The sequence below is a fragment of the Alligator mississippiensis genome, chromosome 13 (genome assembly GCF_030867095.1).
Source record: "Alligator mississippiensis isolate rAllMis1 chromosome 13, rAllMis1, whole genome shotgun sequence".
NCBI lineage: Eukaryota > Metazoa > Chordata > Crocodylia > Alligatoridae > Alligator > Alligator mississippiensis.
Genome location: NC_081836.1, coordinates 13914694 through 13941645, shown reverse-complemented (window position 1 = coordinate 13941645; position 26952 = coordinate 13914694). Strand labels below are relative to the sequence as shown.

General features: G+C 47.1%; 2 long non-coding RNA genes across 3 annotated transcripts; one reads left to right on the top strand and one right to left on the bottom strand.

Annotated features, from left to right (window-relative positions):
- Window positions 1–1673: 1673 nt before the first annotated feature.
- LOC132244647 (uncharacterized) lies at window positions 1674–3537 on the bottom strand. The gene is made up of 2 exons (XR_009456343.1): window positions 3306–3537; window positions 1674–2036 (listed from the first exon to the last, which is right to left on the bottom strand). It is a non-coding gene; the product is annotated as an uncharacterized LOC132244647 (long non-coding RNA).
- Window positions 3538–10828: 7291 nt separating this feature from the next.
- LOC109284730 (uncharacterized) lies at window positions 10829–26223 on the top strand. 2 transcript variants are annotated; one of them, XR_002092305.2, is made up of 3 exons: window positions 10829–10995; window positions 17929–18067; window positions 18886–26223. It is a non-coding gene; the product is annotated as an uncharacterized LOC109284730 (long non-coding RNA). The 2 variants fall into 2 exon arrangements; XR_002092304.2 differs by having other exon boundaries at window positions 10832–10995; window positions 19482–26223.
- The last annotated feature ends 729 nt before the right edge of the window (window positions 26224–26952 follow it).

The window sequence follows — 26952 nt, the reverse complement described above, 5'->3', positions numbered from 1 at the left end:
TTGCAGCCACCTAGGTACTTTTGTTAGTGCTGGCACATTCTACCATGGTAAAAAATGATCCTCCTGCTGGAAAAACAGGCCTGATCCAGCTCCCACTGAAGCCAATGTAAAGGCTCAGGTTGACATTCCAAGCAATTTGACGAGCTCATTAAAACATGAGTGAGGGGACCTAGTGAATCATGTAAGGGGAGAATTGCTGTGTATGGACCATGCCGGGAGTCATTTCTGATCCTCCCTACCAAGCCTGGTTATGTTGCCACACCAGAACACCCAGCACACCTGGCATTAAAGATAACTCAGATTTACAGTAAAATTATGCAAGTGAAATATGATCTTTAATGGAGACTGTTAGGACATTTAAAAAAAAACCCAAACACCTTCATTTATCTAAAATATTAGTTAACTGGAGTTGAGTTGATGTGAACATTCCTCCAGGTTTAAATGAACATAAATGGTTGTTCAGAAATATAGAAAAAGATCTTTCTATTTTTTTTTTTTTTGGTAAAGAGCATAGTTTGCTCTAATGGGATCTAATAACTCTTAATAGTCCCCCATAAAAGTAATAGTGTACTTAAATCTCCACTTGGCAATAATCCGGGGCAGAAAAAAGTGCATTTTAAAAATGGGAACAGCTCAAGGCTGCATGTTCCCAGCCAGCAACGACAAGCTGAAACAATACAAGGAATCCAGATAATGAAGCACATATGTCTTTCCAGTACTCTGCAAGTCAACAGCTTCCTCATTTACGCAATTGAGAGGGGGAAAACAGCCCCCCTCTAATCCCAGCATTTGAGGTTAAGGGGTTAGGTTTGCAAAACTCACTGTGCCCTGATATAACTGTCAGGCTAGACTTGGAGAAGTGAACTCACTCTTTGCTTTGCTGTCTTTTCTCCTTTCCCTCCCTCTCTTTTTGGTATACACATTTTGCAGTGTAGGGACTGTAGGAAAGCAGATTAAAGCAGCTCTAATGGTTTGTATAAGAGAGATGGGCATATGGCCAAATGCCTGGCATGGAACACAGGACCTGATTCATTAAAAAGTATAGAAGTCCATATCCAAATGTGCAGGAGAAGAAGCTATCCTTGGACAAGGATCATATCAGGGTTTCTTGCTGGAAGTCAGTCTTCCCAATCACTGAGAATAACCCCTGAGGCCTCAGGGTTTGCAAGAACCATTTTGGCACCCACTGCATGAAAAATCTGGATGGGGGCAGCCTCTTTCTCCTCACCATGGAGAGTATAATGGCAGCTCCCCAGGTGGCTTATTTTTGCGCAGGTCTTCTAGAATGAAAGGGGAGGGTACAATAACAAATCAACCCAGTTTCCAGGCAAGACTGCACAAGGCCTGAAAAACGTATTTGTTTTCCAGGGGCGGAGGTGGATTGCAGAGCTGCTGGCCTGCTTCTGCAGCACTACTGCCTGACAGAGTCTTAACTTATTCTGGCCCTGGTTTAACAGAAGCTAGCAATGTGTACACATCCCTGGTTGCAGCAAACAACAATACAGGCAGTCCTCGCACTTACGGCGGGTTATGTTCCTGGAAAAGGTGCTGTAAGTCAAAACCGTGCAAGTCAAATCTGATTTTCCCATAGAAACAGTGTTATAATAGGGGGTTACGTTCCTGACCAAGGGCCTGATGCCCAACTTCTTATAGAAATGACCATAAACACCATATTTAAATCAACTATTTAATCAACTATAAATGATATACACTGTACAGTACAATGCTTTCTAAAGTGTACTGTATACAAATCGATTAAACAAGGCAATACAGTAAATAATCACATGAAATTGTATTTAATCAGAAGGTGAAGGAACACTGTCATCAGGGTCATGGAATTCAGAAGGGCTTCTTTGGGAAGATTTTGGGGAGACTTAGGGCCGCTTGATGGCTTTTTGAGAAACTGATCCAGGGATGTTTGTTTTGCTGCCCTCTTTTTCTCATTTTAAATTTCCCTGGAGCGCCATAAGCGTGAGGATCCTGTGCCGTAAGTAATAACATGGGTGTAAATGGTGGAGTGCCGCAAGTACGAATCGCTGTAAGTCAAAATGCTATAAGTTGAGGACTGCCTGTATAAAGAAAATAGCACAATCCCCAACCATCCCTGGTGTCCCAGTGCAGGTCCACAGTGCAGGTATGGACACCTGGCTATGTTGAATTAACAACTGTAATGCTGGCCCACAAGTCATGATTTATCCCGCAAAGCAAAGAAGTAGGCATCATTGCCCGCATTTTATGTAAGAGACTAAGAGTCATGATTTATCCCGCAAAGCAAAGAAGTAGGCATCATTGCCCGCATTTTATGTATCTAGAAGCCAAAGCTGAATTGTTTTTCTGGTGTACTGAGCACCCCACTTGAGATATATGGAGTCTGATTTTCAGAGGTACTGCACTCCAGCCAGATCTGTTGTTGTTCAACATCTGTTCAAAATAGGCCCCAGGCACCTCAATCTGGGCACTGAAAAACTGTGCAGCCAAAATCAGTAGCTGCTTTGGATATTTTGCCCTAAGAGACTCCCCCAGGATCACTAACAAGTCAATTGCAGAGCCAGGAATAGAACTAGCATCTCTTGATTCCCACTTTCAGGTCATAGCCATTGAATCATGCTGTGTTGCACTAAACCAATGGATTGCTCTCTACCCACTGCTGCAAAGTGGCTGTGAGCCTGCACTTTCATGTATCAGCAGCCTCTGTTATTCCATATAACCCCTTCCTTCATCTCAGTTTATTTATAGAGAAAGGGACAAAAAATAGATAAGAAATTGCTGTTTCCTCTCTGGTTCTATTTGAATGAAAAACATGTCATTTTTTTTTATTTCACATTTCAAAGTTGCCTTTATTTGTAACCAACACATTGTTACACAAAAATCCCCTTTGTTTACAAATAAGAGGATTGCAAAGCAATTTGAGGGATAAAATGGATGCAGTCTGAAGTCATAATGGAATATTTTTTTAAAACCCTTACCTTGTGAATGGCAGATTCCCCAGATCATGGGGGGAATACTGGTAATAGGCCCCCGTATTTGCAAGAGCCAGAGTGAAAGTTGTCACATGAATATTATAGTTATAAATAAGGTAAATTGCTCTGTGGACGGATAAGTGTTTCTGACCCCTGGCTGTAGTGGCGGGTGCAAGCAGCACACCAAAATGAATGAAAGCAGGTGGCAGTAACACAAGAGCAACATGATGTGCTGGCACAAACAAAAACCTATTGCACTAAGACTTTTATTTTTATCTAAGTGATTCTCTTCTACCCAAGTGCCTTCATTGCAATGAATAAAGACTGCCTAAGACGCGGTCCTACCTGTTTCTGCTGCCTGTCTGATGTGGGTTCAGCAAAGCATATTCCATTACGTCTTATCTTGGCAAAGATTAATGATCAGCAAACATCAAAAGGTTTCAAGTTTTAAAAGTTTTGATTTGGAGAAACACCCAAAACCTGGGAGCTTCTCCAGATCATATCAGAGACCTCCGTACCTAGCAGATCTGCCCCAAGGACTGCAGGAGGTGGAAAAGACACTTGACATAGCAGCCAAGGAGGAGGGGGCACTGCCATTGAGCCAGGGAGAGAAAGAGAAGCTGGAGTGGAAGGGATCACTGCTTAACCAACGAAAGGGGAACTCCCCTCTGTCTTCAGCACAAGAAGAATTGCTGTGTTCTGCAACCCCCTTTGCCTTCCCTACCTTAAGCCCTGACCTGCACAATGTGGTTGCAAATTGTATAAAAAAGGCTCTTTTGTGAGACTTTTGGTCTTACCTGTTTTGGGAAATACATGGGAAAGGCCTCTCTTGAACAGTTCTTCCAAAAAGATTAAGATTTTAAGGGTCTCTTGGTGCTTCCACAAGGGAGGGAAATAATCATAATTATAGTTGTAACAGGTCAACACCCTGGGGTGGCCAAGTCATCCCCTAGCAGCCGCCTAGATCCTGCCCCCTCTGGCTTCTCAGGGTCCCACCCTTTTGTCTTTCCTGCCATGCCTTGGTATTATAATTGGACTGGGAGGCTGCTCCTGGAGGTCAGGGTGGGGGTTCATTTCAGGCTTTAGATCCTTGTCGGGGCTGACGCCTGCTGGCCTGGGTCCATTTTCTGTCTGGCTCCCTCCACCTGAGGTCCACTGTCCCAGACCCTTGAGACCCCAGGCCTCAATTCTGGTCTCACCCTTCGTGGTCTCTGGGCCCCTCAGCCCAGTTTCCAACCTTTGTGGCCCCTGGGCCCCTTGGCCCCGGTCTTGCCCTTTTAATCCTCTGGGCTTATGCCCTCAGTCTTTTCTGCCACATGCCGCAGTCTTTCAGCTGACAGCAGCACTCCCCCTAGGCGCTTCTTGTGGCCTCCAAGCTTTTTGGGGCTCATGACAGATTCTTGGCCCTCTTGGCCTTAGGCCCCTTATGCTACTTGACCCTCCTTGAAGGGTTTAGGACCTGGGGTGCCCTAGGCACCCTTCTCGGCGGTCTCCTTGTCCCCTACATCCACAATCCAGTCATAGAGTCATAGGAAGTTCGAGTTGGAAGGGATCTCAAGAGGTCACATCTAGTCCAGTCCCCTGCTCAAAGCAGAACCATCCCCAACTAGATCATCCCAGCCAAAGCTTTGTCTAGCTGGGTTTTGAAAACCTCCAAAGTCCTTTAGTTCAAACTTTAACACAACAAAAAATACAAGCATCAGCTTCCAAGTGAGAAATCCCCCCTCCCCCCCAACTCTAGATCAGTGTCAGTACAGAAGGTTGTGGACAAATTGGAGAAAGTCCAGTGGAAAATGTTTAGGGGGCTGAGGAACATGACTTATGAAGAAAGGCTGAGGAAATAGGGCTTATTTAGTCTGCAGAAGAGAATACCAAGGGTGGAGGGGAATTTAATAGTGGTTCCAAAGAGGATGGAGCCAGACTGTTTTCAGTGCTGGCAGATAACAGAGCAAGGAGTAATGGCCTCAAGTTGCAGCATGGGGAAGTTTAGGTTAGATATTAAGAAAAAACTGTCTCACAAGGAGGGTAGCAAAGCACTGAAACAGGCTGCCCAGAGAGGTTGTGGAATCTCTGTCCTTAGGCTGGGTACAGACATTCAAAAAGCCCAAGGCAGAATTGATCTTAGTTGCGCAGTTTTCTGTAAGTGGTGTAATTTAGATCGGGAGAGAACAAAACCCACATTCATCCTGTGGTGAGGTGGGGGCGGGGGCCGACAGGCCCACATCTTAGCTTCCACCATATTAAAACCATTCTCTGCGAGCCAAACTTCTGTTCTGCTACAGTTATAGCCTGATTTCCAATCGCTTACACCAGCGTGGCAGGGCACTGCGGGTGCTGCCGCTTCAAGGGCCCGGAGCTGGCAGCTGGCAGGTGCCTGATGAGGGCAGCCATTTTGAATCTGGGGCTGCCCATATAAACAGGGCAGTTCTGCTGCTGGAGGCCAGGTAACAACACTGCCTGGCTCGAGGGCTGCTGGTATCGTGTGGAGGCAAGGGAGGAGCTGTAGGGGAAGGATAGGAGGCTCCTGGTCCTGGGCATGACCTGAAACTGCACCCTGCCGGGAGTGGGTGGCCTGGTGGGGCTCTCAGTGGCGCGGGAGCCCCCAGGAAATGCCAGGCCAGCGATCACCCCAGTAAAAGGCGGGTCGGGGCGCCTTAACCCCGAGCCCCCATAACCGTGTGGGTTACCCCTTGTGGGAGGGCCTCCCCTTAGAAAGAGAGTGAGGCCATAGACTTGCGCCTGTCTGGACTTCCCCTGACTGGTCCACGCTGGGGCCAGGACTGGAAGGGCCGGGGGCCCACCGCGAGGGACGCCCAAGAGCTGAGGGCCCGGAGTCCCGACTGGCCTGGAGGTGGGCCAGGGCTAGTAGCCCAAGGTCCGGGGCGGGGCCCACACCCGAAGCGGAAGCGGGCGCGGTTCAGGGAGCTGTGCTGCCCGGCGTGAAGGTGGAATAGGCCGCCTGAGGGCAGGCGTGCAGGCGGGGCTCGATAGCAGCATTCTGGGGCCCAGTGCAGGGGCCGGTGACTGTGACAGCATCTGGATGCCGTCTGTGAGGCTTGGGCTGCAGTGTAGGGGAGGAACGGAGCCGCAGATAGCGCCCCCGGGCATCGGGGCAGGAAATGGGTAGCCTCCTGCTTAACTAGATCAATTGAATAATTACCAACAAGGCAAGGCGGGCGGTTAGCCCAGAAACAGGTGGGCAGGCCACTGGGAAGTCGGCCCCGAGCAGGCCCCCTGTTACAACCAGTAAAAGTATACTGTCTGTACCCGGCCTTAGAGGTTTTCACGACCTGGGTAGACCAAACCTTGGCTGGGATGATATAGTTGGGAATAGTCCTGCTTTGAGCGGGGAGTTGGACTAAATGATCTCTTGAGGGCTCAACCCTAATTTTCTATGATTCTATGGTTTTATGATCTTCACCCCCCTGGCCCTGGTAATTAGTAAGCAGTGTGCATAGTACTAAAAGCTCTGGCCAAAAGCTGGGTTCTTTTGTGCTTGCTGCTGCACACACACATTTGAGGATAATTTTAACTCCCCCCCCCCACACACACACATTTCTTTAAATGCTAATTTAATGCTCTGTACACTGGACCATGGTGCGTCTCACTACAGCCCGTGTACTGCAAGAGGAGGGTCTCCTCACAGACTCCAGGATTTTGGTGGCTTTGCTGAAGTTGAACCAGGATCTGAAACTCTTCTTCACCTTCTGCAAGTTCACTTGCTTCATCTTTGGTAGGAGCATTCTTTGGCACTAGAATCCTCACATTGTTAGGCAGCTAATTAATCAGAAATTGCAACAGGGTAGTCACTTGTACAGGTGTGGTTGACAGGATCATTTGATGCCAGGGATAGTTTAGAAGCAGTATTATGTGCATTACAGCTTCTCAGAGAGATCTGAAGCATGACACTGATAACATAGCCTTCTCGTACTGTCCCACCCAGCGCCCTGCAGAGCAGAGCTCATCGAAGAAATTAAAATTTAAAAGAAGTTAAAGCTTAAATTAAAGTTTTCTCTCTAACTGTTCCAGGAGCAAATGGGCTATGTGTGCTATGGAGAGCCGTGTCTTCAGTTGTATCTCAAGTGTTCTTCTATATAAATGGAATATCTTGTTTTAGGGCTTGGCCTATTAACCCAACAAACCCAAACCCAGTTCCCATCTGGCCTGGCAACAGGTAGTCGAACAGTTTTTGTACTTCTAGTGGTCCTGAGTCAGGCAGCATTCATTCTAGACTGCTACTTTGACTTTTTGGGGCAGCCAAGTTGTTTGTTTCACTAGTGTCGCACAGACACCAAGAATGTAATAGAACAGTGATGCTATTAGGGCTAATATGATACTCATCTGTATTTGGGGGCCATTGTTGCCTGTTGGGGAGAGCTCTTTACTTGCTACACTAACAAAGTAGGGCTGCATGAAGCTTTGGTCCCTGATTCGATTCAGCAGAGATTTAGCCCAATTCAGTGGCCGAACCTCCAAATCCGAATTTAATCAGGAGACCCTTAATCTCTCCAAATTGAATTGGAACCCTCTGAATCAATTCGGAGAGATTCAGAACAATTCAGCAATTCGGACATAGACACAACTTTAAATGTTTTTTCCATACACCTCTAGGTAACAGGAGGCTTGGGAATGCTGCGATGCTGGGGGGCATGGAGCATCCCACAGGAGCACTTTCAGTCCACTTCCAGATCCACTGGGGACCATGCAGGGGGGCCCCCCCCATACTCCCCTGGCTCAACGACCGGTGCCTTCTGGGTCGGGGGGGGCACCCACGGTCCCCCTACAGCTGAATGCCAAGCGGGGGGGGGGGGGGGGGGGGGGGCTGCACGCTCCCCGGCAGACCCGGAATTGGACTGCAAGTACTTCTGGTCCACTTCCAAGATCGCCACCGAGCACGTGGAGGGCCCCCTCTCTCCCCGCCGTACTCCTGTGGGATGCTCCATGCACCCTAGCATTGCAGCGTTCATAAGCCGCGCTGGAACCTCAAGGTTTGTAGAAAAAACATTTAAAACTGTGTCTATGCCTGAATTGCTGATTCTCCAAATCAGCATCAAATCTTCAGATTCAGATTCAGCTGAATTGAATCAGGGACAGTGATCCGAATCAACAAATCGAATCACTGTCCCTGATTTGGGCCGAATCCAAATTCAGTAGGGCCCACTTTGCACACCCGTGTAACAAAGATTACCTCTTTCTACTGCACCTGAGGAATCTAAATTGGGGCTCAAAGATGTCCTCTCTTAAACACAACCATTTGGGTAAATTAATAAAGAAATGAAGGAAAGCAGCCCACTAATTATGCTTCCCATTATTTTGCAGGATTCTGTTTATGTGAAGGCAGCAGAGTGGAAAACCAACTCAGAGTGGTAAGTAGCCTTGGCTGGCAGAAAAAATCCATATTCTCTACTCATTAAAAGGGATTCAGAGATTTTGCAGCTTCTCCATTTATTTTTATGTTAATTGTGTTTTCACTGAGTCACAATAGTTTCCAAAGGGTCCTGCAACTTGTACATCAAAAGCCTATCAGTTTAATTGCTTAATCTCCCAGACAGTTTCATGTTCAGTGTGACTGGTCAAAAATCTTGTCGATACATTTTTGTGGCAATTTTTTTCTTGGATTGAAATTTTTCTCAGCTTTAACAAAGAAAAAGCCTCACCATTTAAAAAACAGACTGTTCCAGTAAGAACAACTGCAAATGAAAACACTTTTAGAAAGCCTCCTGTCTTTTTCTTTTGTTCCAGTCTATTTTGGGGGGTGGGGGGGGATAGCAGGGGACTTTGAAGTTTAAAATGATACACACTTAGTTTGAGAAATTCTTGCCATTTCTGTTTAGTTTCAGTGTTCAGCTTGAAGTCCGTATTGAAGGCTTACCAGTGAAGTTACTTTAAGGTCCTTTCCCAGAATTAGGGAATAAAATAAATAATAAAACTGCATACAAAATGAAGTTTACATGCCTCCAAATTTAATGTATATAAGCAAGTGAATTGTGCATGATTTGCATCTAATTTATTAATCAGTAAGTGCTAAATCTAGCTGCGTCATCCAAGAGCTTTAATATATTTACGTAGCAGATGGGAGAAATGCTTCATCGGCTTGTTTACAAGCCTGGTTCCTGTTTTAGGTCCTCCTAATAAACAGGAGTAACTTGTGAATTCAGCAACACCCTCCAAGGCTGCATATCTTGTTTTGAAACCTCCAGGGATGGTTCCTCTTCCCAAGTGTGATATACCTTCCCCTCCCCAGCTCCAGAGAGAAAGGTGGAGGACCTTTGGTGGTGAGGCCAGTGATATGAAATGAAGGTCTGAAATCCCTTTCCAGTGCTCATCCCATTCTTCTCAGCTGCCAGGGGTCCTGCTGATCCTCTTTGCGGATAGGCGATCAGGATTCTAGGCTGAGTACTCATTTCCCGCATAGCTTTGCTCCACATGGCTTCACTGCACAGGGCAGTGATGTAACGTAGTAAAGAGCAGTCAAGAGAACTGCAGGTAGTTCGGCTGTCTGTCTTTGTAGTACTCTGCCACTCTTGGTGTGCAGGAGCTACTGCTACCAGAGGCAACACTTTTGCAGCAAGTGAATTTGGGATTTGATACTTCTCTATGGTATAAGAGGAGGGGAATTTCTTTACAGACTTTACAGAACGCTTTACACACTGCCCTATAATTTGGGTTACATGCTGGGTCTGTGTGGAGAAGTATTTCAATCTCTCAAGGAACACCCAGGTATTGAGGCCTTGCTCTGGTTCACAGGCACTCTTTTTCCTAAATGACTGAAAAGGAGGTGCCTGGGCTCCAAGTTGGATGGATAGGAAAGCAGTAACAGAACCCCTCCCAAAAGAGTGGTTGATACACAGCTCTTGAATTGATGACAAGGGTGAGGATGCACAGGCTGCTAATTAACAAAGCCAAAATATTCTTCCTGCATATTTTTGTTTTCATGAGAGCAATGGAGTGGAATTGTAAACTGTATAGCCTTGGCTGCTAGAATCAGCTGCCTCCATACTGAAAGAGTTTTGCCTAGAAGGGGCGGGTTGAGGAGAAAGAGAAATCGCAGGCTTTCTGTGCGCATTCATTGCCATTTCTTGTGTGTTCCTATTCCCCTGCTAGCTCAGCTTGTGTTGATTATGGATGGGTAGATTTAAAACGGAAAACAAAACTATTGTTTTAACAGTTTGCTGCCATTAACTTTTGTTTTGTGCAAGTAGCTATGGTGCAAAGGAGAGAATTCAGAGAACGTTGTTAAAAAGAGGCCATTTTAGACTTGTGGAAACTGGAAAACCCAGAAGTCTGAGTAAACTTTTGCAGTGGTATAAATCAAGACTTCTATAGTTAGTGAAGTTACACCACTCCAGGAGAGATGAGAATGAGGACCAGAGTGTATGTATTTGCATAAACCAACCATCTCCATCCTGTATATACTGTATTTACCCAAATCCAAGATGACTTTGAATTTAAGACAATTGGATTCCTTACATGGAAAATTATAAATTTGTTGGGGGAGTAGGCTGCACGTTCTCTCCCCCAACCTTGAAGTCTCCCCTGTGTTTCCCCCAGGCACATGCTCCATCCCCTAGCAAATGAACCATTCTGGCCCAGGGTTGGTGGTGGCTCAGCACAGGCTTTAGCCCCAAGCTAACTGGTGGAAAAAAAACTCATCTTGGATTCAAGTAAGTACAGTAGTTCCCTTCTCCCTCTAAGCCACTTGTGCTCCTTGATTATAGGGGAAATGGCAGTTATTACTCTCTCCCCTTTCCAGTTGACCTCCTGCTGCATAACTTACACACACCCTATGAATGTGCAGCCAAGGGTCGTGCTGTTAAGTGCCTGAGGAGCAACACTGCTCTTGGAGCACACTGGGATATTTTTTTCACTCTTCTGATTCCCAGTTGTACTGTAAACTGCACTCTGGAGCTGTGTGAGACAGCACACTTCTGCCCACTGCATGATTTGTTTTCCCCTTCTGACTGCCCAGGAATTCACACCCTCCCACCATGCATGCCCCATCTTGCCTCCAACAGCAGCATCCACCATCACTCATGTAAGTGCTATTTGTTTTTCTCCCATAAAGAGCCAGACTCTCCAAGGCTTTGTAGGGAAGCACCTTCTACACCTAGCTACTACAGCAGCAGCAATTTGCAAAGTGCTAGGGAGTTTAAAGGTACTTTGCAGGATTTATGCTTTACATGTTTCAGAGCAGCAAGGGCTCATTCCAAATGAGTAGGAATGTCTCTGCTCCCCTTGGGAATTGCATTACTGTTGTGCACATGAATAACGTGATTTGGCTCAGAGAGTGTTGTTTATCCAGCAGCAAGCACATCTCTTCATTTACAGAAGCAGGCTGCCTGCATTTAACTCTTGCAAACAAATACAAAAGTCTCAGCATATTTTTTACAGATTTTTTTACTTGTAAATTACTAACTTTGCATTTAGAAGACAGCTTTTATTAGCAAATGTTTAAGCACTTTGTGCATTTCAGTTAACAGAGCCTCACACAAACTCTTGTGAGAAAAGTAATTTGATTATTATCAGGATTCGGGTTTTCCTCTTCTCACAGAAAAAATGGAGAAAACCATGGATTTTCCCCTTTGCTGAAGGAAAATGCAGATCTCTCATTTTGCCCGAGAAACCCATGGATTTTGCATTTTTGCAAAGAGCTCTCTGCAGATGGGCAGAGTTCCAGGCTGCAGGAGACTGGGAAGGAACGGGACGGGGGCGGTCAGGCGGGGGTTGCTATGTGCATGTATATGGACGTGGCTGCCGGGCAGCCTGGAGAGCAGCTCCCATAGGTAAGTGTGGTGGGGAGGGATTGAGGCCCCCATAGGGAGGGAGGCAGGGAATTGGGCAGGGCTGAGGCTGGGGCTGAGGCTGCTGCGCAGCCAGGTAGTGCATGGGGTTTGGGGCATGGGGTTGCAATGTACCACCCCAGGGCCCCAGTGGGTAGTGGGATGGGGCCGCAGGTGGCTCATCTGGGGGGCAGGTTGGTGGGGTCAGCTCCCTGCCACTGTGCTCACTCCTGGGAGGGTAGGGGGGACCCACACCCCCCAGATCTATGCACGGGACAGGGGTAGGCATGGACTGCCCGCTGCAGGCTTGGGTTCCCTGTCCTGCTGCCCTCTCCCAGGGCCTCCATAGCCTAGGGGGTGTGGCCCAGTGCTGCAGGACACAGAGGGGCTGCTCAGGGAAACTTGTTGCTGCTGCGGGCTCTGCACTGCCCTGGTGAGGCATCCCCTGTGTGCATGGCAGCAGCAAGGGTGGTGGCATGGGGTAGTACCCCTTGCTACCGCCGCATGCACAGGGGACTCATTGCCAGGGCAGTGTGGAGCTCGCAGCAGCAAACAGCTTTCCTGCGCAGCCCTGCTGTGCCCTGTAGCACCAGGTCACACCTGCTGGGTTGTAGAGGCCTTGGGGGAGGGCAGCAGGTCCTCCCACCCCCCTACAAATGCATACAGTGGCAGGGTGCCACCCCACGACCTGAGCCTGCAGCAGGCAAGCAGCTGCCGGGGGGGGGGGGGGGGGGGGGGGGGAGCCAGGCTCCATGCTCTGCTCCACTGCAACAGCCTCCACCTCTTGCTAGGGGCAGGGGACTGTGGACCCGGGTCCCTGACCCTGTAAACTGGGCAGCTGGGGCCCCCCTCCAGCAGGGCTGGGGGAGCACCAACAGGGCCAGGGGGCTGTGGGGGAGAGTGAGGGGCATGAACAGGGCCAGGGGTCTGTGGGAAGTGAGGGGCACCAGCAGAGCCAGGGGGCTGTGGAGAAAGGAATGAGGGGCCTTTCATTTTAATCATAGATTTTGGTGGCTTTATCAGAGAATTTGCAATTTTTTATCAGTGAAAGCCAGGATCCCTGATTATCATACCATATAAATGCTGTGCAAGGCATTCACAGATGGGTAAGGCTACATACAAGGGGTGGTTTAACCAAGGTCAGAAAGTGAAACTGAGCTGGGCTTGACTATAATCCAGAGGACTCCAGAGTCTCAATCCCCTGCTAGCCCCAGTGATGCCCTGGAGCTGGGAATGGAAGCCAAAATTCCTGACTACCCTTGCTTTAACTATAAATTAACCCTTCCTCTCCTTTTAAGATGACTGTTTGTGGAAAGAAAATATTGATTTACCTAGTATGTCACTCACAACACTGGGTCAGAGTGACATCCCAAGCTCCATTCTGATTTAAAATCCCAACCTTCTCTCCAAAGTCACCACAAGCACTGCTCTGTCAGTGTTGTAAGATACAAATTTGGAAGCATGGCTCTGGAGTGCTACATAAGACATTTATTAGTAAAGCCCACCTGCCCATCCTCATCTACGCACCTGCAAGCCACCACTTGGATTAACAGATGAGCCCTTGCAAAGTCAACAAACCCGAATGCCAGTAGCCCAACAGGCAGAATGTGATCCATAACTGGAAATGCCCTACTTCTGCTCTCCAAAGGTCATTTTCACCTTGGCCGTTCTCAGCTATTGATAAAAGACAGCAGCACTTGTTAGACAGAGGCAGTGCGGGCACTGACAGATGTGCAGTTCCCTGCTGTAACTCTTGGCACTTCTGACAGTCCCCCTCCCCCCTGTGACAGGGGCAAGCTTTCATGCCCGGTGCAAGCACCAGCCTGCCCCCTATCTACAGGTCAGCCACCCACCTCACTCACCTGCTGCACCTTGATGTAATAATATTGATGTGATAATTAGTTGGGAGGCTGCCCATTATACACCCCAATATTGGAGGGATATTCGCGGCTTCATTCTACCCCTACATCACAGCCCAAGCGTCTCAGATGGCATCTCAGGCAGCCAATTCAACCATCCCCTTTGCCCATTAGCTGTGGCCCCTTCCCTGGGACCTTCAGCTTCCCTTTAAGCCCTGGCCCCGTCTCAGGCCAGTCAGGACCTCGAGCTTCTCTGCTCTATATGTGTATCCTGTGTGGTGGGCCCCTGGCCCTTTTGACCCCTATCTTGGTCCTGGCCCCAGCATTGACCAGTTGGGTCCCTCAGGTTCAGTCTAAGCCTTCTGCCTGCACTCAGGGATTGGGGTCCCCCATTCCCAGCTTAGGTGCTTCACAAAGCGTGCCTGGCCCCACAGGGTCACTCACCCCAGGAGGCTCAGGCACTTCAAGAAACTTACCTGACCTTCCCTGGATTAGATGGATCATATAACCCACCCGAAGATGAGGGCTGGGGTTAAGGCACCCCTACCTGCCTTTCACCAGGGTGGTAACTGGCCTGGCATTTTCCTGGGGTTCCTGCACCACTGGGAGCCCCACCAGACCATCCATTCCAGGCAGGGTGCAGTTTTAGGTCATGCCCAGGACCAGAGCATCCTGCTCCTACCTGTAATATGTTCCCATGCAGCAGCTCAGCCAGGCAGTGTTTCTTGCCTGGCTCCCAGCAGCAAACTGCTCTTGTTTATACAGGTGGCCAGAGTTCTAAAATGGCCACTGTAGTCAAACACCTGCTGGCTGCCTGATCTAGCCCTTAAAGTGGCAGGCACCACTGGTGCCCTGCCATCCCTCCCCCCATCCAACCTAACAAACATTCACTGTTAGGTCAGAGGGGAGGGTGGGGATCAAGTGACTATGGAGTGGGGCGGAGCAGCAGTGGCAGCTTCATCGGATCCAGGGCCCGGATCGGAGTGGGGGCGGAGCCCTGCATGGGCTGATTTGACCTGGGCCCCGTACCCTGCTCACTTTAGCTCTGAGAATATGGATCCACAGAGGTTACAGGCCTACTTGTGTGCTGCACCTTTACATGCAAAATGCATGCAAAGTGCTGCCATTCATGTAAATGCTCAGGCACAAAAAGTTTTATTTATGCAGATGATTTGTGTACCACCATCCAAACTAAGATCTTGGCCTAGGTCCAGGCCACACAGGTATCACCGCTAAATGGGTTGTCAGACTGTTACATCAACAATCAACTGCATGCAAGTCCAAATAAAACACAGGTGAATCTTTTCTACTTTCAACCCAATCTAACCTGGAATGGAATAGTTCTTGCCTGCTACCCTAAGCCTATCTAATTGGAAGGGTGTGGCAGAGCACCTTTGAGGGTGCTCGCCACCTGGGGGCTCCCACAGGCTCCGGTGGGAGCCTGCTTTGGAGGAGCAGCAGGAGAAACCCCCTAAGTACCATTTAAAGGGGGACGGTGTGTGGCAGGGCACTGTTGGTGCCAGCCACTTTAAGACCGAAGCAAAGCAGCCAGCAGGTGCTTGATTAAGGCAGCCATTTTAGATCTCTGGCTGCCTATATAAAGAACTCAGTTCCCTGCTGGCTGGGAAGGCAGTGAGGCTTTGTGTATCATCCTGGAGGTAAGGGCAGGAGCTGTAGGGGATGGTTAAGAGGCTCATGGTCCTGGGCATGACCTAAAACTGCACCCTGCCAGGAGTGGGTGGCCTGGTGGGGCTCTCAGTGGCACAGGAGCCCCCAGGAAATGCCAAGCCAGTTATCATCCCGGTGAAAGGCAGATAGGAGTGCCTTAACCCTAGCCCTCACCTTCGGGTGGGTTTGTGTCATACCGGAGGCAGTTGGGGCCAGGCATGGCTACAGCTACCTGAGCCCTGTGGGGTGAGAGACCCCAAGAAGGCAGTTGGGGCCAGGCATGGCTGTGGCCACCTAAGCCCCGTGGGGGTGCAAACCCCAAGGAGAAGAGTGGGGGCCAGGCATGGCAGTGGCCACCTGAGCCTGCTGGGAAGGAAAGCCCTGTGGCCCTGAGTGAAGGGGGCGGTGTGGAGCCCTGAGTGAAGTGGGTAGAAATCTAGAGCCCCAAGTGAGGGGGCAGTATGGAGCCCCAAGTAAAGGGAGTATGCCCAGGTAGGTCTTCAGATGCCTGAGGCTGAGGTTTGGGCCAGAGGCCAAGTGAAGGGGGCTCAGCCCCAGAGTGGGAGAGGCGAATCCTGACCCCGGTAAGTCATCCACTGCTGGGAAGCTGTGTGTGGGTTGAATGTAAGATCTTAGGGTAGCACCATGACCTGCTGCTCCACGAAGGGAGTGAGAGTCCCCTGTGAGACCCTGGAGCACCAGTCGTGGTATGAGTCACCCCAGCTCCCACATCCAGGAAGGTGGACCCAGAGAGAGTGTGGGGCTAGTGAGGCCGGAAGTAGAGTGCCCCCTCGACTGGTCAGTGCTGGGGCCAGGACCAGAGAGGTCAAAAGGGCCAGGGGCCCACCACGAGGGACGCCCAGAGCTGGGGGCCTGGGGTCCTGCCTGGCCTTGGAGGTGAGGCCAGGGCCTGTGTGGCCAAAGGTCCCGAGGGGACCACACCCAAGAGGGGAATAGCTACAGGGAGCTTGGCAGCCTGAATGATGACAGAGTAGGCCACCTGAGTGGAGGGATCAAAGCGGGGTTCTGACAGGAGGATTCTGGAGCCCATGTGGGGCTCATGTGACTAACATCTGGATGCCATCTGTGAGGCATGGGCTGTGGTGTAGGGGAGGTTCGGAGCCACAGATAGCGCCCCCTGGCATCGGGGCATAAAATGGGCAGCCTCCCACTTAATTCATATCATATTAATTAAGAAGAAGGCATGGCAGGCGAGGTCAGGTGGGTGGCATGTCCAAAGGCAAGTGGGGAACCTAGCACTGTGGCTAGACAGGGAGCCCCACTTCGCCACAGAGGGACACCAGACTGTACACTTTCATATAAAGCACATGTAGAAATGATGAAGTACAAAGTTTGTTCCTGAAACAACATATTAAAGAAGCCTATCAACTCCACATGATGGACCAATCCAACAAAGTTACAAACTACTGTGCTTGTGCTTTGTTATTCAGCAGCTGAATATGCATTTGCAGTTTGGGAAAGATCAGCACATGCGAAGAAGTTAGACACTATTCCGTATGAAAGTTTCAGGTACATTACTGATCTGTAGAGGAGATATCATTTATTAAACCAAGAAGATTTTTGCAAAAAAAAAAAAATCTTTAATTGCAAGCTTTTGGGCACAAACCCTTCATCAGGCATTTACAATCTTTTCTCCAGTGCCTGCTGAAAGGTGTCACCGTGCACCGTGTTGACTTGTTCCATCAACTATCACTCTCTGGGTCTGACCATGGAGCCAGTTCCCCAGCTATCGGATCATAAGGTTGTCGAGGCTGCAGTTCCACCATTTTACCATGAGGACATCATGGGAGACCAAGTCAAAGGCCTTTTTGAAATCTAGATATATGACATCAACCTCTTCTCCTTTGTCCAAGTGATGTGTCATCTGGTCATAGAAGGAAATGAGGTTGGTCAGGAAAGACCTACCATGTTGGCTATCTCTCAGAATGTTGCTTTCTGTTAGCCTGCTGTTGATGGTTTCATTGATTTTTTTTTTTTTTTTTTTTCTTTCCCAAGAACTTTCCAGGCATTGAAGTCAAACTGATTGGCCTATAGTTCCCTGGATCTTCTTTCCTTCCTTTCTTGAAGATAGGCCCCACATTGGCCCTTTTCCAATCTTCAGGAACCTCTTCCGAGCCCCACGAGTTCTCAAAGATCCTTGCCATTGGTCGTGCTGTGATGTCAGCCAACTCTTTTAGCGCTCTTGGGTGCATTCCATCCGGGTCACCTGACTTGTGAATGTCCAGTCTCTCAAGCTGTTCCTTCACAAGATCTTTACCAATTATAGACATATGATCACCCTTACCCTGGTAGTCAAGTGTAGTGTCAGGCAGTGTGCTCCCCTTGGGCTGGTGGAAAACAGTTTTAAACCAATTGATGTCAATAGCCTCCACTTACTTGTCAGAATTGCCCTGTCATATATCTGGTGAACTGTAGCAAGCAAAATAGAAGTCATTCAGCAGATGAAAGATAAGAGGTACCTACTACATGGCCACATTGCATCTCCCAGTGGACTAAAATCACAGAGAAGTTTCCTCTCTACAACACAGCTGCTAAATGAAACACTGACAGCCACATAAATAAAAATGTGGCAATCATGGCTACAGATGACCCAAGAGGGAGTTAGGACAAATGTCAAAACTGTCTTATGTCTCCCTGCAGGCACACAGCTTGACTGGCCACCATGGAGAAGTTCGAACCATCTCTGAACAGGGTCAGATAAGGCTAAAGTTAATGTGCAACTGTGGGTATACTCGAATGACATAAATACCATGTCAGGGACTCTGACTGGGCCAAGAACGTGAGTTACCACACCTGCCCCCAGTCCTGGCTAATGTGACTGACCCAGTTCCCTGCAACCAGATTGGCTGCTGAAAGCACCACTCACCCTTTTAAACATACTTGCAACTTGAGGCTGCAGGCACACCTTGACACAGTCTTTTCTGACAAGCCTCACATTCACAGCTCTCTCTGGTTCTCCTGACTTCTGACCCCAGCTTTGGCTTTGGATCTCCCCTGAAACTCAGTGTTAGATCTGCTTTCTCTGGTTATCCTGGCATCCTGATCTGGCTTGGCTTCTTTGACCCTGACCTCAGATTCTCTCTGGAACTCAACACCAGTTTTCTGACCCTTGGCTCCTGGCACCAGCTTATGTCTTGGACTACACCTCTTGGCTGCCCCCTTTCGGCTCTCCTGGAACTTGGTCCCACGCTCTCTGCTCCACCAACCCAGACCCCAACCCAGCACTCAACTAACCTGTGCCTCTGCCCTGCTGACCTCCTAGTTGTCCTCCAGGACCTACCCACAAGTCTGGCCGCCTATGTCCCAGCCAAACCCTCACAGCAATGTGTATCTCACAGACCTGCAATGGCACAGGGGTGTGGATCTATCACCAGGGCGGGTTTCTGGGGGTGAGCTGATGGCTGCTTTAAAGAGGCAGCAAGCCCAGAGTATAACTCTGCAAACCCAATGTACCCCACTTCCATGCCCACTTGGGGAGCCAACCCACTCGGCTCACCCCAAACCCTAGGTCCCACTGCCTGCCATATTCGACAGAGCCCTTTACTGCTTTTGCAGGTTCATTAATCAGTGCTGCCATGCTTTTTGTCTCTGTCCCAGAACCTATCCATCATATACAGCCAAGGTGGGATTGATCATCAGTCTATTGAGTGGCAATGCCCAGACCTTGGGTTCCCTACTTTTGGAATCAGCAGACCCTCTCCTTGACAACACTGAAGGCTTTATCCAGGCCACGGCTAAAATTTTTGGCAGCCCTGTATAAGATCTATACTTCAGAACAAGCTTTCCAGACCTTAGTATCCATATTGATGCCCATCTGTCCAAGCGACAACAGGAGGGTTAGGCGAATCTCAGCCCTTGGGGCCAACTAGGTCCCCGAAAGAGCCAACACCACCCCAGTGGAGGCCATGCAGTTAGACATGGCTAGGAAAAGGCTCCCCCTAGAGAAGAAGGCTCATTGTCATGTCAAGGGCCTCAGTCTGTACTGTGGGGAGTCCAGGCATTTTGCCTGGATCTGCCTGAGGAAAGAAATGCCCCCCTCATTTCCTGGCCTGGCATCAGGGGTTGTCCAGGCCCACTGCTGACTATACAGCCAGCCCCTCTAATTTGTAGTAAACGTTTGAGTGCTACGAAGCCCCCCTTGCTAGTCACCCTTCACCTACAGCACCTGACTTGTGTGGGCATCTCTGTTCCAGCCCTCTTAGACACAGAAGCCAAGAACCAGAAGGCAGATGCCCCATCTTGTAATGATGAACCCTCTGCACTGGACCCATTGCCACCTTCTACCGTGAAGACTAAGAACTTCATTTGGGGAAATACTCAACAAAGCCTCCTCTCATCCATCCAAACAGCCCTGATAGATGGCTCCCATGCTAAAGAACTGCACCAATCAGTGGGGCCATCCCAACCTGATTTTCAGCGGCTTGGTAACCTGTGCCCCTGCCCTGGTGACCTCCTATTTGCCTCCTATCTGCAGACCCAGCTGCCTAAGTCTCAGCCAGATCCTCACAATGTGCAAAGGTGGAGGAAACCTTCAGACTATAAAAAAAAAAACTACTGGCCTGCCCACATCTGAAAGAACCATGCACCAATAAAGACCTCACTAAGGCTTCAGATGGAGCAATAGTATGTGCCTATTATTGGACTCAAATTTGAACAAAAGGACATGGCACTGAAAGAAGGAAAAATGCAAAATGATATTAATAGCATTTTCTATTCCTCTTGCATAGGTGCAAATGATGAGACAAAGTACAAGGCAGGAGAGAATCAGAGCAAGTTATCTGTGTCAAGCGCTATGGAGCAAACCTGCTAGTTTTGCTCTGCCTTACTCAGCAGCCAAAGCCGATGGAGAGGAATGCCCCATGAAGTGTGTCCTAGCAAGGCAGGCAGACACTCCCATGTGAATAAATGACTAATAGAGCATGCATAGTGATGCTCATTAGAGGAAGTTTCTGATAGCCTAGGATGCATCTAAAATCAGCAGTCTAAAAAGCCACCACCTCATTTGTTGCATAATTTGCAGTGGAAATAAAAAACAGAAAAAGGTAATTGTGTGTCCCCTAGCACTTGAGCCCTGAGAGCTTCAGGATCCTGGCCTCCAGTGGAGCCTGCTCAGCTCCTGCAAACAGAGCCACTCCTCTACGAGAGCTTCACACTTTGTGCTCTTGGCAGCAATACTGTTTAGGAAATTATACCAAACTGAAGACATAACATAGACATTGCAAATAGAACTGTTTACATTCCTGTAAAGAGCTGCAGCAAAAACTGCCAGGACCGCAATCTCCCTGGAGCAAGACACTTGAAAGCTCACAAGCTTTAGATTTTGTCCTGTCTGTTTAATGCATTCATCATGTCCATTAGGTGTGATGTTTGCATGCTCTTGACTCAAAACCCGTAGCCTAGGCTATGCCTACAACAGTTAAAAGTGGGCCCAAACCAACATCCTCAGTCCCAACATGCTCCATGTTTGGTGGGCCTTGGATCAGGCTTTGCACCTTGGATCTGTCTCTTCCAGAGATGGAGCCACCTAAACCAAAAGAAGTGTCTTCAGATGAAAGCCAGTGGAAGCTGTAATGATCTTAAGCACTTAATTGTATTTCTGTATATATTTTGCACTTCAGACTGGCAGGAAGAAGACATGTCATCAGCAGAGGAATGCCTGTCTCTGGTTCTGACAGACCTGAAAAGTATAGCTTTATGAGCAGACAAGGTTCTTTGGGGAAATTTGATATCTTTTATTAGACCAACTCAAATAGTTGGAAAAATTCTTCTTAGCAAGCTTTTGGGTTTAAATATCCTTCTTCGGGCTGAGGAAGCATCTGCAGCTGGTGTGTGCACGTGCTTCCTGGATGAAAGGAATAGTGAAGCAGCCAGAGGCTGGTATGTATGCAGGAAAGGCAGTCAGTGAAGATATAAGTTGAGGAGTCAGTGTGGGAGAGACAGGTTTGAGGGGGAGGGGGAAGGAATGTAGTTGGTAAATAGTGGAGAGATACCTGGGGAGTCAGATGTTAGGCAGGGTATAATGTGCCACAGCTTTACGAGGCAACTTCATGGGAGCCCTGCATTAGAACAGAAGTCTGTGCTTTGTTTGGGATCTGGATATTGGGAAGGTTGCCAGATTTTCAGTTCTTCTATAATAGACCGGAGTTGTTCAGACTCAGGATTTTAGTATGACCCATTTTAGCCAAAGAAATCACCGGTGAAATTCTGATCCAGAGTGGGAACCGATGCATTTTCAATAGACATGTTCCTGGGCTACGAAATCACAGAATGAGGAACTTCACAAGGACTTACTAATCTTCAGTGTCTCATAGGGTCTCATGGAGAATGGCTGAGTGTGTTGCTTTGAATAAAAAGTAAAAAGTTCTGTTTTCTCAGCCTGGCTAAATGCCTTTTTATTCTCAGTGTAAATTGCCTGGTGAGCCACCCTTAACAGCTCTTAGATCAGTGCTTCCCAAATTTTTCCTCGACATGACCCCATTTAGGGCCCCATTTCCTCAGCATGGCCCCTCACTCCCAACCCACAACTCCTCACCCCCAGAACTTCTTCTGCAGATGTTGCAACCCCATTTAGGGTCACGACCTACAGTTTGGGAACTGCTGTCTCAGATCATATGTTTCCTAGCCATAGCTATGGGTATCAGGCTTTACTGGGAGTGGCTCAAGGCAATGCTGTGCCTCTGTGCCGAGAAGCCGGCCTCCTGTTTGGCCCAACCCATGGTCTTCCAAACACTCTTCTTCCTGTTGGGAACAGCAAAAGCTTCGCGGCAGGTTAGCGCATGCACAGCAGAATGGGATGCCTTGGGCTCAAGCACAGGCTGATACAGATATGATAAAAAGGGTAGAACCTGAGCTGGCATACAGCTACAAAGCTACATTAGTCACCAACGCCACATCAATGTACTTCATTTAATCTTGCCATCTTTCCAATAACCAGGTATGTCAAGGCTAGGAAGATAATGTTTTAGGTCATGCTGTTCCTTGCAATAACTGCCCTTAGAAAAAATGAACATTAACTTTAAAATAAGTGGGATGGGAAGTGGGGTTTTGGAAGCTGTTTAGAATTAAGCACATCCAGACAGGTTATTGTATTAGTTTTTATCCAGTTCAGACTCAAGTGTTGCTACTATCAGTGTATTACCTCCTAGTCTCATATTACCTTTTCTTTCTCATGTTTCTTTATTGCCTCTAAATTTCACAGAGTGAATTCAAGCCTTGAGGCTTTCCCTCCTCCGCTGTCTGTGAATAGCACTTGGTTTGATATAAAAAATCAAATCAGAAATGTTTTGTTTGTAACATAATGCCATAGGTGTGGAGATAGGCAGACAAGGTTTCCTTGGGTGAATCTGATATCTTTTATTAGACCAACCCAAATAGTTGGAGAATAGTTATTAAGCAAGCTTTCGGGTTCAGTAACCCTTCGTCAGGCTAAGGAAGTTTCAGCAGTTGGTGCGTGCTCTTCATGGATGGAATGAAAAGTAAAGAAGCCAGGGGCTGGGCTGGGGAGTCAGTTGTCAGGCAGATTATAATGTGTCAAAAATCCAATGTCCATATTTAGTCCATGATTTTTAGTATCCAGGAGGTTGATGAAATGGAGTTCATAGGCTCGTCTCTGGGAAGTGTTGTGTAAGTTTCCTCTGAGGATCAGAACTGAGAGAGGCATCTTTTTATCACAGAAACTTATTCAGGGTGATTTCTTTGAGAAAATTATTGAAAACCCTGTAGTTAGCAACAGCTTTACCATGTACTTCAGTAGGTTTGGTATCAGACTATTGGATATCAGAATATAGGAAATACACAATCATATTCAGTATTCTAGTAGAAGGGAGTAAGCTTTAAAAAAAAGGCCACTGTGGCAATATATAACTTAAGGGAAAGGATATTAGACAAAAATGAGGAAGTTAGTTAGAAAGAAGTTTAAACAAACAGTCAAAAATGTAAAAAGCCTGCGGACAGCTTGGAAGCCGTTTTAAAATACCATATTAGGCACCTGACAGACATTCACTTACAGGCACAATGGAATCTGATTCCCAATCCCAACAATCGCATCTCCTGCCATGCCAGAGGTGCATGCCAGGAGGTGCATTTGTGGGATAAAGAATCAGATCCTAGTCACACCATATTGCTGGTGCAGGGGGAGCCAAGGCTCATGATCCCAGGCTCAAGCCCTGGGGCATGCCATATGTTCAAGTTGTGGCACTATACAAACCAGCCACAAGGATATTACATATTTTTCAAGTAATATATTTGAGACGTTTGTGATTTTATGGTGCCATAAATTCTGTGAATTAAGGCCACTCCTTAATAACACCAGAAACATAACATGTACCAGAGGCCTTAGAGGCTTAGGAAAAGTACATACCACAAATCAAGAAGGGTACCAAGGAAATCAATAAAACCCTTCATGGTGTAAGACCAGGGTAAAAAAGGCCATTCAAGGCAAAAAGACATCCTTTAAAAAATGGAAGGTGTGCCCAAATGAGGAAAACATCAAAGTTCACAAGCTCTGGCAGGTCTAGTGTAAAACCAAAATAAGACAGGCCAAAAAAGAATTTGTGAAGCTTTTAGCAAACGATGCTAAAGTTAATAATGAAAACATTTTAAAGTAGAGGAAACAGGAAGCCAAAAAGACAATACATGGGACCATTATTACATGACCAAGGTGTAAAAGGTGCATTCAGAGATGATAAGGCTACAGCAGAGAAGCTAAACTAATTCTTTGCACTGGTATTTACCGCAAAAGATTACTGGGGAAATGCCCATGCCAGGTTAATCCTTTCTGGTAGATGGGTCTAAAGAGTTGAACCACACTGAAATGACAGCAGAAGAAGTTTTAGAACAAATCAATAAATTAAATACTAATAAGTCATCAGGACCAGATGGCGTTCACCTGAGAGGTTTGAAAGAACTCAAAGCTGAAATTGCAGAACTGCTGACAACAGCACGTAACTTTAGTGTTACAAATGGCCTCTGTTATAGAGGACGGGTGACATCATACCCATCTTCAAAAAGAGCTCCAGAGGTGATCCTGGGAACTACAGGCCAGAGAGTCTCACTTCCATCCCTGACAAGTTTTGTAGAATCTCTAGTAAAGAATAAAATCAGCAGTCACATGGACAAATGTGATCTTCTGGGGAAAAGTCAACATAATTTTTGTAAAGGGAAATCCTACCTCACAAATCTGCTGGAGTTCTCTGAGTGTTTTAACAAGCACATGGACAAGGGGGATCCAATTCACATAATATCTCTGGACTTCCAGAAAGCATTCAACAAAGTGTCTCACCAAAGGCTTTTAAAAAACTATATTGCCACAGAATTGGAAAGAAGGTTCTTTTGTGGACTGAGAGCTGGTTAAAACATAAAAAAACAAAGAGTAGGGCTAAGTGATCGTAACCAAAATGATCAGGGGCATGGAGTAGTTATCATACCATGAGAGATTAAAAAGGCTAGGACTCTTCAATTTGGAAGAAGTCAGAGACAGTACAGTGGTCTAAATGGACCATTAGCCTGACCCAGTATGGCCTTATGTTCTTATTTCCAAACTCTGGCATTCAAAAACGATGAGTCAGGCCCCAAAAAATCATAACATAGTTTTTAAAATCATGAGGTTTAAAAAAAATAGATGTGGGGGTTGTTTTTATTCACCTTCTATGTTTAAGCCTCTTGTTCAAATACTGAACAAAAGGCCACAGACCCTCCAGTTGCCCCAGGCCATATCCAAACTCCTTGTGGGCAAACCCAGCCCTCAGGGGATAGGCTGCCCACCCCTGCTGTAGGAGACTGTAGTAGAAAAGTACAAAATACACCAAGACTTGTGATTAAATGGAAAGAATTAGCAACACTGAGACGCCCATAGTTTAATACTGAAAGCCTCTTAGAGAAGGAGAATGGTCCCAAACGTATTAGTTACATAGAGCTTATAAAAAAGACCCTTGCAAATTCAAGGAATTCTCTTGTTATCTGCTTCTACTATATTGCCAACCTCAAATGTTAAATAATGTCAAGTCCCCATATCATATTATTTTAAAACTTTATTAACTTGAACACTATTTTTATTTGCTTGCTGGTTTTTGCACTTATGGAATGTATTGGGGTCACAATTTCATGCCTTTTCCCACAACCATGACGCCTAGGAAGATAATTTTATAAGCAGAATTTCTTATGTATTCTTGGGACTCCAGCAGTTGGGACTTCAAGTAGCAATGACATTAACACTTGCAAAGCAATTGGTGGGCTGGTAATGCTGTTGTGCAGTACCTAACACAGCAGGGTTTCACTATGCGGGTCTTCTAGGAGTTAGTGTGGTGTAGATTGTGCTTTCCAACTGCCATGTAATAGTTTTTTACTTTGTGTTCATTACTCGCTTCCACCTGCTTTCCAGAGGCACTGTGGGCACGTGCAGACAAGTGGGACTGTGCATTCCCCGGGAACAACATATTTGTGCTGTTGGTAGTTGTCCCTGGGGAATGTCCCTCCATGCGCACCCTAGTGTGCGGCAAGTTACTATGGGTGGGGTAGGGGAGGCTGGGGCTCTGGTTTCAGGGCAGTGCATGCTACCACTAGGTGCACTACCCCACTTTTTTCTAGCATGAGTTTTTTTGACATCGGGATCTCCCAGTGGCAAAACCCCTCTCTGTGCTGCATATTAGCAGTGCAGCAAACGTCTGCATATGCGGTGCATGTGGTTTGCAGTGCCGCAGACGGGTCTGCAGTGCTGCAAGCTTCATGTGCACGCTTATCTGGATGCACCCCATGGTGCTAATTAAAGGGTTAAACTGGAAATGTAAGGCAATTCTACTTGGCTGCTATAGGCTGTACATCTTAGGGCCTCAGAGTATAAATTTTAAAGGCTTGAAGATCAGAAATACATAACTTATAGACTGCAACCAAGTCTGTAACCTTGTTGTACTTACATAAAGTAATTTCATTTTGATTGCCTATTGAGTAAGTCTGATTATTCTTTAAGAGTCACTTTGGAATGGAGCCTGAAGGTACAATATAAAATAATTGAATTGAGTGTAAAGTCCCAGCTGGTAACCTTGTCAGTAATTTGAACAAAGATCTTGTATCTGTAATTTAGAGAGCTGCGGATGTGGAGTGGATTCCACTAATATTGATGGAATTTACCCCTCCTTCTCCCCCCACCATTAAAACTTCTGTTCTTACCAACAAGCTTGTTTTAATTGAATTAACGTACCAGTTGACTGCCACACACTAGAATTAGAACTGTATGGTTGGCTCAGATTTATTTCACGCTATATCACAGTATGAACTTGAGGAATGATTTCCTGGAGACTAATTATCACATTATACTGAACTGCATCCATAATTACTACAAATGGGGAGACTCAATTCTTTTTTATCGGTTCTAAACCAGTTGTTGCATTGTTTTAGACCTTAATGAAACTTTAAAAAAAACCAACCCAAAAAACACAACAGAGCTATAGTCAAAAGCTCTTTAAGAAGTGGTAAGACATACTGTGTATGTACAGTTGAAGTCATGGACTATAAAATCCGCCCCCTTGCTGCTGATGTGATGAGGTGTTGAGAGATGGGTTATTTATTTTATTTATTTGTTATTTTACATCGGATAACTGTTGTCTCAGGGTCAGATTCTGTGCCATATTGAACTGAAGCTGCAGCACAGGAAGGGTTTATGCAACACCC